This window comes from Mytilus galloprovincialis, chromosome 5 (assembly GCF_965363235.1).
Source record: "Mytilus galloprovincialis chromosome 5, xbMytGall1.hap1.1, whole genome shotgun sequence".
Taxonomy (NCBI): Eukaryota; Metazoa; Mollusca; class Bivalvia; order Mytilida; family Mytilidae; genus Mytilus; species Mytilus galloprovincialis.
The window spans coordinates 100625356-100640423 of record NC_134842.1 but is presented as its reverse complement, the minus strand read 5'-3'; positions in this window follow the sequence as shown (position 1 = coordinate 100640423).

Genomic DNA, 15068 nt, shown 5'->3' with positions numbered 1-15068 from the left:
AAAACACAAAACTTTGCATATTGCTAGTTATGATGCTAATTAATCTTTTCTGAATATGGAACAATAAAAACAAATTCCATAATGGCAGAAAAATTCAAAATGGCCCCCAAAAGTCTTATTATCAAAAACTGTTTCGTGTATGTCCAGAAAGCTATTAACAATCAACAAATATTTGTGCTTTGCAAAACTTTCAGGATTTCAGGTCATAAAAGCCGCAGTAACAAACTGTTTGTTTGTCTTTTTAACTTTTTTATATTCAAGCGTCACTGAAATTTCATTTGTAGACGAAATACGCGTCTGGCATACATAATTTATGTACAAGTAATATATAAACCAATTTACGATTATAGTTCTTACAACATGGCTATTGAAATTACGTTCAGGGTATCAAGTGTAGAATATGACAACCCGACTAATTCAAATAATATTGATTGGGCAAATAGCATCCTATGCCAAGAAACTACAGACGAAAAACTAATATGTCCTTTTGATTCTAAACGTCTCAATGTTGGGGCTGGTTATCAATCTTTAGCTGACAATAGTCAGTTTCATGAATTAAGATTTATGCATGAAGGCATTAATGTGTGCATTGAAAACTTAGATGAGGGATCTGGAAAAGAACTGTCTTCCATTGACCACAATGCATGTTGACACAAATCTTGCAACTTAAAACTGAACAAGACAAAGTTGAATAGAGCTGAAAAACGAACCTCACATGAGATAATAGATGAGAAAGCAACCACATCTAAAAACAAAACTAGACATAGCTTTTCCGTTCAGTCCACCGGTAACCCGTCTGTGTGCTTTTTCTGTAACGAAAATTGCCAAGAAGCCCTTCGCGAGTCCTCAACGTTTGGACAAGGTACACGTGTGAGAGAATGTGCAATAAAATTAAATGACACGTTGTTACTTGCAAAGTTAACACTGGTGATATAATTGCATAGGAAGCAAAGTACCACTCTTAATGTTTAGTTTCCTTATATAATCGTGCATCTCGAGTTGAAATGAAAACTGGTAATGTCGAATCTAAGAAGGAAAGGCAAATTCATGATACTGCATTTTCAGAACTAGTCTATTATATAAATGAAACAAGGTCTTGCGATGAGACCATAAGTGTTTACAAGTTGTCAGATCTATGTAAACTTCATTACGGTAAGAATAACATGTCTAGTTGCAGATATTTCATCTTTAGTTAATAATTCTCGACTAAAGGACAGAATTGTATCTAATTTTCCTGACTTAGATGCCTACAAACAAGGCCGTGAAAACAAGACAAGAAAACATGAACTAGTAGATACTTTTCACAAACTTGGACTATATGTCTCCTACGACCGAGTGTTAGAAATTTCTACTTCAATGGCCAATGATGCTTGTCGTCGTAATGTCAAAGAAAGTACCTACCAATCTACTACAAAAAGTATTTACTTCAGATGTTGTAGACAACATTGATCACAATCCAAGCAGTATATTGTCAAAAGATACGTCCTCCTTACCAGCTGCATTAATTGCGGAATTCAAGTGGCTGAAACATGTTGCTGAAAATTCAAGTGTTAAGGCTAAAGTGGGTACAAATATGTCATGGTCCGCTTACCGTGCTGCTATGAACTGTTGAGCCCATGTTCACATGAGGAAGCTGATACTAGAATGTTGTTTCTGTATTAGATGCTTCCCAGAAAGGCTACATCAGAATACTGATCAGAACAGCTGACACAGATGTTGTTGTCTTGTCTGTCTCTTAATGTTTCAATAGACTTCAAATTAAACAACTGTGAATAGTTTTTGGCACTGGAAAGAACTTCCGATATATTTCAGTTCATAGATTGTGCCTTGCCGTTGGACCATTGAAATCGAAAGACTTCCCACTGTTCTATGCTTTTACCGGTTGTGACACAGTCTCAACTTTTTCTGGGAAAGGTAAGACATCAGCTTGGGACACATGGTCCATATATGACAAGTTGTCAAAAGCATTACTGCAGGTTATTTAGAATCCAAATGAAGTGGAAATATTTAAAGTGTTAAAAGTAATATAAAACTGTATGTTTTGCTTTTGTATGATTGGTCTAATACAGCTAATAGGATGAATGAGTTAGGAAAACAGTTATTCACACAGAAGACAAGAACAATTGAAAATATTCCTACAACACAAGATGCACTTCTTCAACATACGAAACGTGCAGCTGACCAAGGTAGTGTTATTTGGGGGCAATTGTTTAGTTGCAAATCCATTTATGCCATCACCAGATTTATTTGGTTGGCAAAAAATTGATGGAACTTGGGTACCATTCTGGTCTGTGCTTGCAGAAGCTTCAATGTCATGCCAAGAGCTCATCCACTGTGGCTGTAAGAAAGGATGCCGAGGAGCATGTTAATGCTTGATATCTATATCACTAACGGAAAGCTGAATACTAAAAATTATGATAAAAGAGATGATTTTTCATGTCCTATCGTTAATTATCCATTTTTAGATGGTGACGTTCCCTTGTCACCATCTTACGGTGTTTATATATCTCAACTTGTACGATTCGCTCGTGTATGTAACAATGTTTTAGATTTTAACGAGAGAAATTTATGTATTACTGAAAAATTATTACACCAGGGTTTTCGATATCACAAACTGGTCAAAACATTTACTAAATTTTATCATCGGTATAAGGACATCATTCGTAAATACAGCTCAACATGCAGATTTCTTATACGTTCAGGTATTTCACATCCAATTTTTTATGGAAATATTCTTTATAAAGCACAAAGGTGTCAGTATTCACCTCAAAAACTAACAAAACCTTTGAATAGACTTATTAAGAAGGGATATAGGTACGATACTGTTGTCAGGTCATTAAAGATTGCATATTTTGGCGTTAATATTGATTCACTTATAGGGTCTTTGCATCGAAACTAAACACATTTATTCAAAAACCAGTTGTTGGCATGACACGGGTTATGTTCTTCTCATATATGTTATGATGGTATGATACTAAACCCCTAACGGGAAGGATTCTGCCTGATGTTCATATGATGAAATCATAATCTTTCAGTCAGTTTAATTGAAGTCTGGAGCTGGCATGTCAGTTAACTGCTAGTAGTCTGTTGTTATTTTATGTATTATTGTCATTTTGTTTATTTTCTTTGGTTACATCTTCTGACATCAGACTCGGACTTCTCTTGCTGAATTTTAATGTGCGTATTGTTATGCGTTTACTTTTCTACATTGGCTAGAGGTAAAGGGGGAGGGTTGAGATCTCACAAATATGTTTGACCCCGCCGCATTTTTGCGCCTGTCCCAAGTCAGGAGCCTCTGGCCTTTGTTAGTCTTGTATTATTTAAATTTTAGTTTCTTGTGTACAATTTAGAAATTAGTTTGGCGTTCATTATCACTGAACTAGTATATATTTGTTTAGGGGCCAGCTGAAGGACGCCCCCGGGTGCGGGAATTCCTCGCTACATTGAAGACCTGTTGGTGACCTTCTGCTGTTGTCTTTTTCTATGGTCGGGTTGTTGTCTCTTTGGCACATTCCCCATTTCCATTCTCAATTTTATTGAAAGCAGCATTAAAATGCACATTATTATGCAACTGCTCACCGGATTGTGAAAGAGAAACTTATTGAGACTGTGCTTAATTTTGCTTTTCTTGCATTTGGATCATATTTGAATTATAATTTTAATCTGTTGTTATGTTATATAGTTACTTTGGTGTAGTTTTCTATTTATTTTCTTAGACCTCATTTCTAAAAAAAGAAATACTTTTTGTAGGATTAAATACTGCATATGTTAAGTTTTTTTTTCGTTTCAGAGGTCATCATTACCTGTAATTGTGAAAAATAAGAACTCATCAAAGACACCATTTGAGGTATATCGGCCATTTTTATTTCATAGTTAAAATCACCTGTTACATTAGATAATAACATGTTTGTATATACGTGCTTGTATCTATAATACTAAAATTACGAGGTCCAATTTGTCAGCCGTCATCACGTAAAAAGGATGAATCAAAGAATTCAACTTCATATATAACTAATATAGTACAATGGTGTTGATTAAAAATACACCACTCTAGGCCCGTTTGTTTTCCACGTAATTACTATAATATTGCCAATAATTAAGAAGTTCCGGATCGAGTCCGACACCGATACCAATAGTATATTCACCTGTTACCTATTACCTTATCTGTACGTTCCGCATCTGACAGGCGCACCACCAAACAGTGTATTTAGAATTTTGCTGTATACTGTTGAGTAAAAAATATTCCATTCCAGGCCCTTTTGTTTTCCAAATTATTAATATTACCAATGATTGATAGGTTCCAGGTCGACGGGTTCAAACAGAAAGATTTTGAAAGCAGAGAAAACTGTGCACCTTATACATGTTTTAATCGGTATGACTTTATCAGATGACAATACCAATACTAAAATAAGGCATACGCATAGTTATATATCAGTCACGGACCCGCGATATTACGGGTGTGTTCTAGTTGAAATAAAAGATCCATTTTTTTTAACCATTTTTATACCATATTTAAAAACTAACTCTAATTTGGAAATGTTATACGGCGCCATTTTGAATATTGCCGCCATTTTAAAAATATAATCTATGCACCCAGGTATTAATGATACATTGTAGGTCTTTGTTGATATTAAATGATCAGTGTCATGTACTAGGTAACTTTCTATTGCACAATGATTGTGTATACATACAAATACTGTTAAACTCAGACATTTTGACGCGCCATTTTGAATTTGGACGCCAATTTGATTATTTCTGTAATATATGGTTTAAAAGAAATAATAATTGACATATCTTAATTGTATTTCCTTAAGTTTGTGACATCTTCTGAACTCATTAAAATTGGAAGACTCCATATCTGAATTTTGTCTTTACCCCTAAATCTTTCACTATGCCAAGTTTCATGCTTTTACCATAAAGTGATCAATTATTCTGATATCCGCTGGACTATAAGGACACCTTACAGATATGTTTATTTCATATTTTGAAAAAGCCCCATATAAAGGATTAAATCAAAATCAAACAGTTATATTTATACAGAAAACCAGGTAAAACACAATGTTGGATTACTCATTCTTATGCTTCCGCAAGCAAAGAGTCGTGGTAAAATTAAAATTGAACAAATCAAACAGGTCCAATAGGCCGTTGATTCTTGGGTATCTCAAGGAACTGTTCTGGGTCAGGTGTTATTTAGTAAATGATATCAGTGATATCTTGGATAATCGGATGTATGGCCAGTAGAAACATTCAAACGATCAGATGCGTAGTGTGAAATAAAGTATCATTTCCGTCATAAAAAAGAACAGAGCAGAATGAGTTTTCAGTTGTCTTGACATACCACCAAAATCATTAAAGACTACCAATATAAATAAAAGTAACTTTCACTTTTTCAATATTCCTTTTGTCTGAATGAATATAAATACGGGTGTCACATGTGAAGCTGGATCTATTTATCCTTCTGGATCAGCTGAGATTACCCCAAGTTGTTGGTGGGGTTCGTGTTGCTCAGTTTTTAGTTTCGATATGTTGTGTTTTGTGTACAATGTTTTGTTTGCTTGTCTTTTGGTCTTTTTGGCCTTTTTTGTCTTTTTTAGTCATAGCGTTGACGGTTTGTTTTCGACTCCTGAGTTTGAATAATCCTTTGGCATGTTTCGCCTATCTTTTTATGTTTTCTACTGTAGTAAAACAGCATACTGAATGAGTGACACTATTTTCAATTGTAATAATATGTAACAAAATTCACGACTGCTTGAGAGGAATTGAATTTTCAGAGAAGAATTAAGCGACATGATATTTAAAGCAGCTTGGACAATTTGATTTTGAAAACCTAAGGACATGACTTCGACTAACTTGATGAGGGCACTGTGCAAATCGTATATATCCTCCATGTAGGCTACTAATTGTTTGCCACTTTTTGCACATCAATTCGAATTTATTGATTTAAATTCTAGGAGATATAATTATTTTCCTATGTAAATACCAAACAGCATACTTCAGTATTGCAAGGTTTTACTATACAAATCCTAGATTATTGTAAAAGGGTGAGAAAAAGTTTGTATAGTGAGAGATTTTGTCCTTTTTTTCATAAAAATAAAGTATATACAAATTTCTATTGAAGTTCCCTGGTTTCCATATCGGATTTTGTCCGTACACCATTGTCCTATTATGTTTCCTTTACGTTTTCCTTCCATTATACCAGAAAAGATGCAACGAAAATCACCAATGCAGAACAACGCATTAAGATACACCACATCACTAATCTTGATTCAAGGCAATCAAAAAAGAAACAAAGAAAAAAAATGATGCAACGGATTTTCCCAAAAGTTTATTACTTCATAACCTATTTATAGAATGGAGGCCGATGTCAATATTTTTGTTAGGCCTATAGAGATTGTTTTGTGTTTTAGGGTTGCTTTCTTATTAACATTGATCAAACTTAAAAACAAAAAGTCGAGCAGACTAACCTGAATCGCATGAACGAAGTACACATGACCTTATCAACTATTTCAAAAACATAGTCTCATTATATTCTGGTAATTATTTCAATACTTTCTGCTTTAAATCTTTTATTTTAAATTCATTCATTTGTTTTTTTTTCCTGTGAACATGTGTGATACTATATAAAACATACCTATGTAGATAAAATAATCAAAAAGAAAAGATAATAATTCTTTCTGGTTCCGTTTTCCATTTCCGTTCCGTTTTCCGTTTCCGCCGTTTAGCAACACCCCGCTACATTGATGTCGCAGGCTCGAGTCTAATACTTTTTTTCTCAACAAATGAGACATTTCAAATCAACTCACACTTAAGTCACAGGAAAATCGGGGGAGGGGGATCGGACTAAGCGACAAAGCATCAATACTATAAAATAAGAATTCTCCAATTTTTATTTTAGCGTTAATGATCATTTGAACATATATACGAATATCAATCTTTTACTTTTAATCAATAATTGTATTCTCTAATCTACCTCGCACTAATTGAAAAATAAACTTTTTGGAATATCTGTTTCACATGTGACGACAACATGTTCCAGTTGTCGTAACCATAATACCTTCATCTTTTACTCGAATGTGATCTTCAAAATAAAACCAAATCACCGGTTTTGAAATTTCGCGAATAACACGATGGGTGCCACACGTTGAGCAAAATCTCCTTACTTTCCATGCGAAACCTGAGATCACCCCAATGGTTTTAAATTACCCAGGCATACCGATCTATTGAGTCAGTCAATTGAAACTGTTTTTTAAGCCACCGCAACTTTACCGCAACTGACAATTGGGGGCATAGTGTTTAACCTCTGTCCGTCCGTCCGTCTTTCAATCCCATTATGGGTATATAGTTATTCCGCAAAACTCCTCAAAAATTTGAATCCTAGTAAATTTTCTCTTTACTGTCTGTTTGTACATATATTGAAGTTGTGCTGCATGTGGTCAGGGTTTAATTCTTTATTAATATGTGCTCTTTTGGGAGAAATTGAACTTTGTCATTTTTGGGTAATTTACTTGCATAAGTAGGGCGTTTCCAGATAACTTCTCCTACAGTTTGATTGCTAGGAATGTATCACTCAGCGTGTTATTTGTACATGTATTGAAGGTGTGCATGTGGTAAGGGTTTTTTCTTTTTATTATTTTTTCTCTTTTGGGAGAAAAATTGAACTTTGTCCTTTTTGGGGTATAGGCGGTTAAATGAGTGGAGTGCGGGGGCATCACTTTGTCTAGTTTACATTTGTTTTCTCGTGATGTGCTGTTACACTACTGTTACAGTCTGATGTTCGCTCACATACATGTTAAACTCCGCTACGTGCACTTTCTTTATGTACCTGCCCCAAGTCAGGAGCATGCAGTTCAATTGTTGTCGTTGAATACATGTGTGTCATATTTGTTTTTTTTGTAAAATAGACCGTAATTTTTTTCGTTTGATTTTTTTCACATAGTGCATGGTGGCCTTTTGTAAATAGTTATACGGAGTGTTGAAGGCTGTACGGTTGCCTATATATGATTTCTTACATCCACTGCATTTAAACTCTGGTGGATAGTTGTCTCATTGGCAATCACACCACATCTAACTTTATTTCAACTCCTATGTTGCGTTTTGTATACTGCAACAATGTTTATTTAGAACGCATATCCCGGAACCCTCTTTTCGGAAGCCCGAGCAAAAGCCCTTATTCCGCGATAGAACATTTAATTAAATTCAAAGTTGTAAATAGAACTCTGCCTTTAAATGTGACTCAAACTCGAAGTCCAACTCGAAACTCAATGCTAACTAGAACTTTAATTCTAAGCATGACTTGAATTCGAAAACTAACTCAAAGTTTAACTCAAACAGTAACCCGAACTTTAATTCTATTGAACACGAATTAGATGGATGGCCACACGCATTCCAGGCACATACAACATGGAAATATATCTAAAAATAGAACAGGTTTTTCCGAATTGGTCACGTGGTTTTATCTCGTCAAGTAATGGGATAACCACATCAAAGAATGACAGGACCACATCAAAGAATGACAAGACCACATCAAATAATGAAACAGGCTAATCAAGTAGTGTAAAATCGTCAAATTTTGAAACATCATTACGTAATGTTAACACCATATAAAGAATGGATAAATCATCATTACGAAATAACAAAACCACATTAGGTAATGAAACAACTATATTACGTTAAGTCATATACACATCAAGTAATGTTTCAACCAAATTTACTAATTTATAAATGACACAACCATATTAAACAATGGTGAAACCACATCGAGTAATGACAAAACCATATTGAGTAATGACAAAACTGTATCAAGTCAATACGAAACCATATCGTGTAATATCGAAATATCATACTATTCCATATTGAGTTATATTAAAACATCATTACGTAATGTCAAAACCATATTAAGTAAAGACACAGTATCATTAAGTAATAATAAAACAACATAAAGTAATACAAGAGTTCCACATAAGACAGCTGTGGCGTTCCATAATATATACTAAAACTTTTTTGTATAAACGTTTGATTTATTGAAAAAAAATTAAATGTTAATATTGTAATTCATTCTTAAGGGGAAAGGCTTACCACCCAAATTAATTCAATATCATCTTTTTGAAATTGTGAAAAGTCGAAACAAAAGCTTTAAATTGATATTGTTTGTTTCTATTGATTGTGCGATCTAAACGGATACTCCTAGAAAGTGTGCATTACGACTTAATTTGTATATTCAACAAATTATATAAAATATGACAAAGATAAGTTGAATGGGAACATTGACTTTAAACACATTGTAATTGCTGCTGTTCCCCATATTAGCACTCCAATACATGTAACACATTGCAATTTGTTATGCATGTCCATTTTTAAACTTTTGCACATCAGCTGTCTGTTATAATGCTACCTTACTTTAGAGGCACATCCACGTTTTGAAAAGCATGATTCATTCGTTTAAATGCCATTCAGCATATTAAACTGTCATTTAAAATATAATTTGGATCAAATGATATACAATTGCGCATTCACGATTCTGCATGTTGTCGACACCTGTATTCTGACATTGCACACCGTCATGTTTTTCTATGACTGGGAATGAGATGACATCTTAACTGTAAAACTTTACGATGTTTGGATGTGAACTGAATTATTCTTAGTCGAAGTAATGTTGGTATGTATAAATACCCTGGTACGTCCAGTTTATTTTATTTGTTACTTGTTTTTTCTGATTTGTAATGATATGATAAGCTAGGTCCTTTCCAATATATTTTTATATTTATATCATATAATGTGCTGTTACACCACAGTCCCAATTGAAGGGAATATAAACTCATCATAGATACCAGGACTAAATTGTATATATACGCCAGACGCGCGTTTCGTCTACAAAAGACTCACCAGTGACGCTCGAATCCAAAAAAGTTAAAAAAAGGCCAAATAAAGTACGCAGTTGAAGAGCATTGAGGACCAAAATTCCTAAAAAAATTTGCCAAATACAGCTAAGGTAATCTATGCCGGAAGTAGAAAAGCCTTAGTATTTCATAAAATTCAAAATTTTGTAAACAGTTAATTTATAAATATAACTATATCAATGATAATTCATGTCAGCACAGTGCAGACTACTGGGCTTGTGATACCCTCGGGGAAATAAATCTCCACCAGCAGTGTCATCGACCCAGTCATTCAAGAGTTTGGTCCCCGTAAATAGTTCAAACATAAAAGCATTTAAATATATACTGATGAGGACCAATATGACAAAAAGTAGTAGTTTAAACATATTTTATTGTCAAAAAAAAATGGGTTAGACACAAGTCTTAGCCTTAAACTTTTTATTTGATTCTGATTGTCTTATATGTGACACTACTGCTTTTAAGGTTATTTCTGATTATTTTAGGAACAACTGCTAGATGCAATTCATGGGTAAGATAGAAGTTAAAAAATCTAAATCTGTAAAATAAGTACTCTCTCTTAGTTCGAATTTTACTTTCATTTTTACCATTGTTTATTTAATTGTTTTAGGAAAAAAAAAAACTTTGCTATTCTTTATTGATACATTTTTAAAAATTCGCTGATCACTTTCATAATATATTTTTGGTATGTTTTGGATGTCATTATGTTAAGAAAACATATTTGTCATAATCGAAACTTTTCATTACAAATTTTTTTGTCATATCATACAACAAGTTATCCTTGTTTACCAAATCTGTTGTCTGAGAGCCTTTTCAAAATACAAAAAAGTAGTAGCCCTTAAAAACTTTATAGGAAAACATTAGAACAATTTAAAAATTATTTTCATTTTTATGTATTGCTTTCTCAGTGAAAACCCGTCCGCCTCTCATGCCTATATCATACATTTATAAAAACAGTACAATATGCTTTATTTCTTATTTTATTAAAAAAAAATAATTTGTTGTATTGATATTTATCATTCTACATCAGAAAATCATAGCGAAGACAGTTAAAATGGAATTGTAGGATTAGCACATTATACACATTGTTTCGAATATCAGTACTATATCACTCATCAGATCTGTTTTATGTCTTTGTGTAGCATAGCCCATGTGCACCATGGAAGCGATGTATTCAAACTCAATGGTACCCATATTACTACTGTGCTCAAAGTTGGGGAGGTAATTGGAAAGGTGGAATCAGGGGTTGGAAACACCGTGGAGAAATGGCACCTCGTGTAGAAATGAGTCCCCGTTGAGAAAAAGGTCCCCGTGAAGAAATGGGTCAAGCCTTAGGAATCGATAAATAGGGTAACCGAAGTGTAATTTGTGATAGAGGATTTGGAAGGAAGGCAGGTTGTAAGTATGAAATGGCTAGATTATTAGTGACATCGAAATTAGACTTATCGCCATTTTTTTGGTATCTATTCGAGCGAATATTTGTTACGCTTACTATAATTTTTTTTCATCATTTTACCTTCATTTTAAGTATATCTTTTATGTTTCTAGTAGTCGTCAGGGGTAATTCTTTTTTTTTTATTTCTTTTAATTAACATTTTCACAAAAACATGACAAAGTCTCATTATAACAGTCAATAACAACTTTGTGAGATAAAACAATTGAAAACTTACGGAAACTATAGATTTGATTTTTACTTTATATTTCTATTATTTTTTTGCAGATTATTCACAAAAGATATATTTACAGCGACGACCTGATAATTCAAAGATCTTACGAAATAAATTTGTATTGATTAGTAAATATATTTGTTTTTAGACCACAGCGTTTAATTTTGCACGAGCGAGTTTTAATGCTGTGAATTGTTCTCCTGGCCAGCTAAAAGTAACTTAACGTAAAACAGCATAAGAAATAAACGAACAGTAACTTATCTTTAGAAGCTTTTATGTTTTCTCCAGTTAGCGTTTAGACTCAATCGTCACAAATCGGCCGATTCCGTGTCTCCATCTAACGGATAGATGGAGACAAGAGGATTAACCAGAGAATTGCCGAATGTATCAGTTCTCATTAGTATCAACTCGGCCAATTCCGTATCTCCATCTAACGGATAGATAGAGAGAAGCGAAGTCACCAGCGGATTGCCGACTGTGTTTGAACTAGCATGATCTGATCCAGTAAAATTTACATTAAAAATACGTGCGAAATTAAACTACATATTTAGTAAACTGCATGGCCGTCATTTCATCTGTTAGTAGGTTATAATATCACATAAAAGTTGTTCATAGTGTTATATCTGGAACACATAAATACTATGTAGTATATATTTGAAATAAATAAGGAGAATATGACATAGAACACGACAACAGAATAGAAAATTCAAGCAGATCAAGGCCGAATATGGTTCTTCCGCACAGTACAAAACCAGTTGGTATTACATCAAAAAGGTAAAATCACTGAAATCTAAGGAAAATTTAAAACGGAAGGTAACACATAACAATATTACCGAACTTCATGGAAAGTTAAAAAACTGAAGACCGTAATAAAATGTCAAATTTAAAAGCTCAAACACAGCAAACGAATTGATAACAACTGTCATATTCCAGACTTGGTACAGGCATTTTCTAAACTTGGTTTTATAGCTAGAAAAACCTCTCACTTGTATGACAGTCAGTATGTCATTACTCACTAACTTTGCATCTCTATTGGTTAATTTGGTTTTTGATTCATAATTTTTTTGTATACAATACAGGATCCAGGACAAATGCAAAATTACCGGCAACATACATTGCATTGATAGTTTTCGCGTCATAAATACTAGTGAACTTGACATTCAGTATTATTACGAAACTAGATGTTCGGCTCCTTATCAATGTTTAAATGGGTTTGAATTTTCCATAGGTCCAATAATTACAATACCGTGATCACATCAATCAATTTGCTCTTGTATTACACCAGTTAGAAACATGATATCATATCTATAATCGAATTAACAAAAGAATCACTCTATGTTGTACATGTACAAGTCAGAGGTTTTGCTAGACATACAACCATGTTCAATATGCTATCTATTCGTCTGATGTGTTTAAGCTTTTGATTTTGCAATTGGTTTATGAACTTTCCGTTTTTAATTTTCCTTAGAGCTCAGTATTTTTTGTGATTTTATCTTTTTGTTGTAATACCAAATCGTTTTGCAGTCAGAAGTGAACACCATGGAGTATTATCTTTTCGCCGTGTAGTTTCCTGGCAACATCAAATTTATTCGGTAATAACTGTCCTTTCTTGGATTTAGATATTTCGGTTTTAAACGGTAAACTCTACACTAAAATTTACGATAAAAGAGACGATTTTCCGTTCTCTATTGTTAACTTTCCATTTTTAGATGGTGATGTTCCTTTGGCACCATCTTACGATGTTTATATTTCACAACTTGTTCGCTATGCCCGTGTCTGTTGTGACGTTTTCGATTTTAACGAACGCAACCTATGTGTTACTGGTAAATTATTAAACCAGGGATATCGTTACCATAAATTACTTAAAACCTTTACTAAGTTTTTCCATAGATATAAAGATTTGGTTTTGAAGTTTGGTTGTACCTGTAGAAAACTTACTTCAAACGGGATAGCACATCCTCATTTTTACTAAAATGTTGTTAACCGTGCCCGAAAATTTAGAAATGATCCATGTTAACTTGTCGCTCCTTAAAACAAACTTATTCTAAAATGTTACCTATTCAACACTGTAACAAGATCATTGAATATTGTTTTTATTGTTATAAATATTGATTTTGTTATCAGTAAATTAAAAGCTAACTAAATATTACTAGTATGTTATATGTATATACATATTCATGGATCTACAATCTGTCGATACCTGTAACTTGGCATTGCACAAGGTCATGTTTTTCTCTGACTGTTTATGACGTCTTTACACTAAATCCATTTGATGTTGGATGTGTACGGATTGATAGTTTAGTCTTAGTTGCATGATTTTTTTTATTAGTTGTTATCGGCTTTGAATTAGCTGTCAGATAACTGCGTGTACTCTCAGATCTGTTCCAGGTGTCTTTTTGTGTCGGGATGTATAAGTACCGGGCCACGTCCACTTGTATTTTTGTCCATCTGATGAGTTAAGCCTTTTTCAACTGATTTTTATAGTTCGTTCTTATGCTGTACTGTTATAGCACTGTTGAGGGATGGGATCCCGCAAACATATCTAACCCCGCCCATTATTTATGTATGTGCCTGTCCCAAGTCAGGAGCCTGTAATTCAGTGGTTGTTGCTTGTTTATGTGTTACATATTTGTTTTTCGTTCATTTTTTTTACATAAATAAGGCCGTTAGTTTTCTCGTTTGAATTGTTTTAAATTATCTTATCGGGGGTTTTGCTCATTGTTGAAGGCCGTACGGTGACCTATAGTTGTTAATGTCTGTGTCATTTTGGTCTTTTATGGTTAGTTGTCTCATTGGCAATCATACCACATCTTCTTTTTTATATTGTCAACAATACCAATATGATTACGTCAATTTAACATGATAGTTTAACATTTACATATTGCAATTCAATATCGATCTTTCAAAACTTGCCATAAATTTTACTTCTGATAGCGTTATATCATTACCAAAAGAGAGGCGAAAGATACCAGAAAAATAAACTGACAACACCAAGGCTAACAAAGAAAAAGACCAAATTGCTTGTTATCATTATACTGCGTCAGTTAAGTTCATATTAAAACTTTTGGTATTTACTTTTGCGAAAATGTTTAGAAAAAAAAAACGAAGTAGTTACTAAGCTTACAGTAAACCTCCAGTAAACATTTGATTGTGTTTGCTACATTATGGTTACATAAACTACAAAAAAGTATTTTATTGTTCATCATGTTCATAGCAGCATCTAGCTATTTATGTAATGTTATACTGATTTATCGAGTTCCTTAACCATCACTTAAGATTATCAATAACTTAAATAAAACATAATAGTGGAGGGTAAACCATTTTTTGACATGTTAGATGTTGAAGATAAATTATGTGTTTTTAATTAATCTTTTGCTTATGTAACAGTTTTGAGTTTCCCACTCTTTATACCACACTGTCACACAACATTTTCAAGCACATTGTTTCAAATTCAAATAAATGATTGTTTGGTAAATTTGATTGATTGTTTTTATTGGTACCCATATGA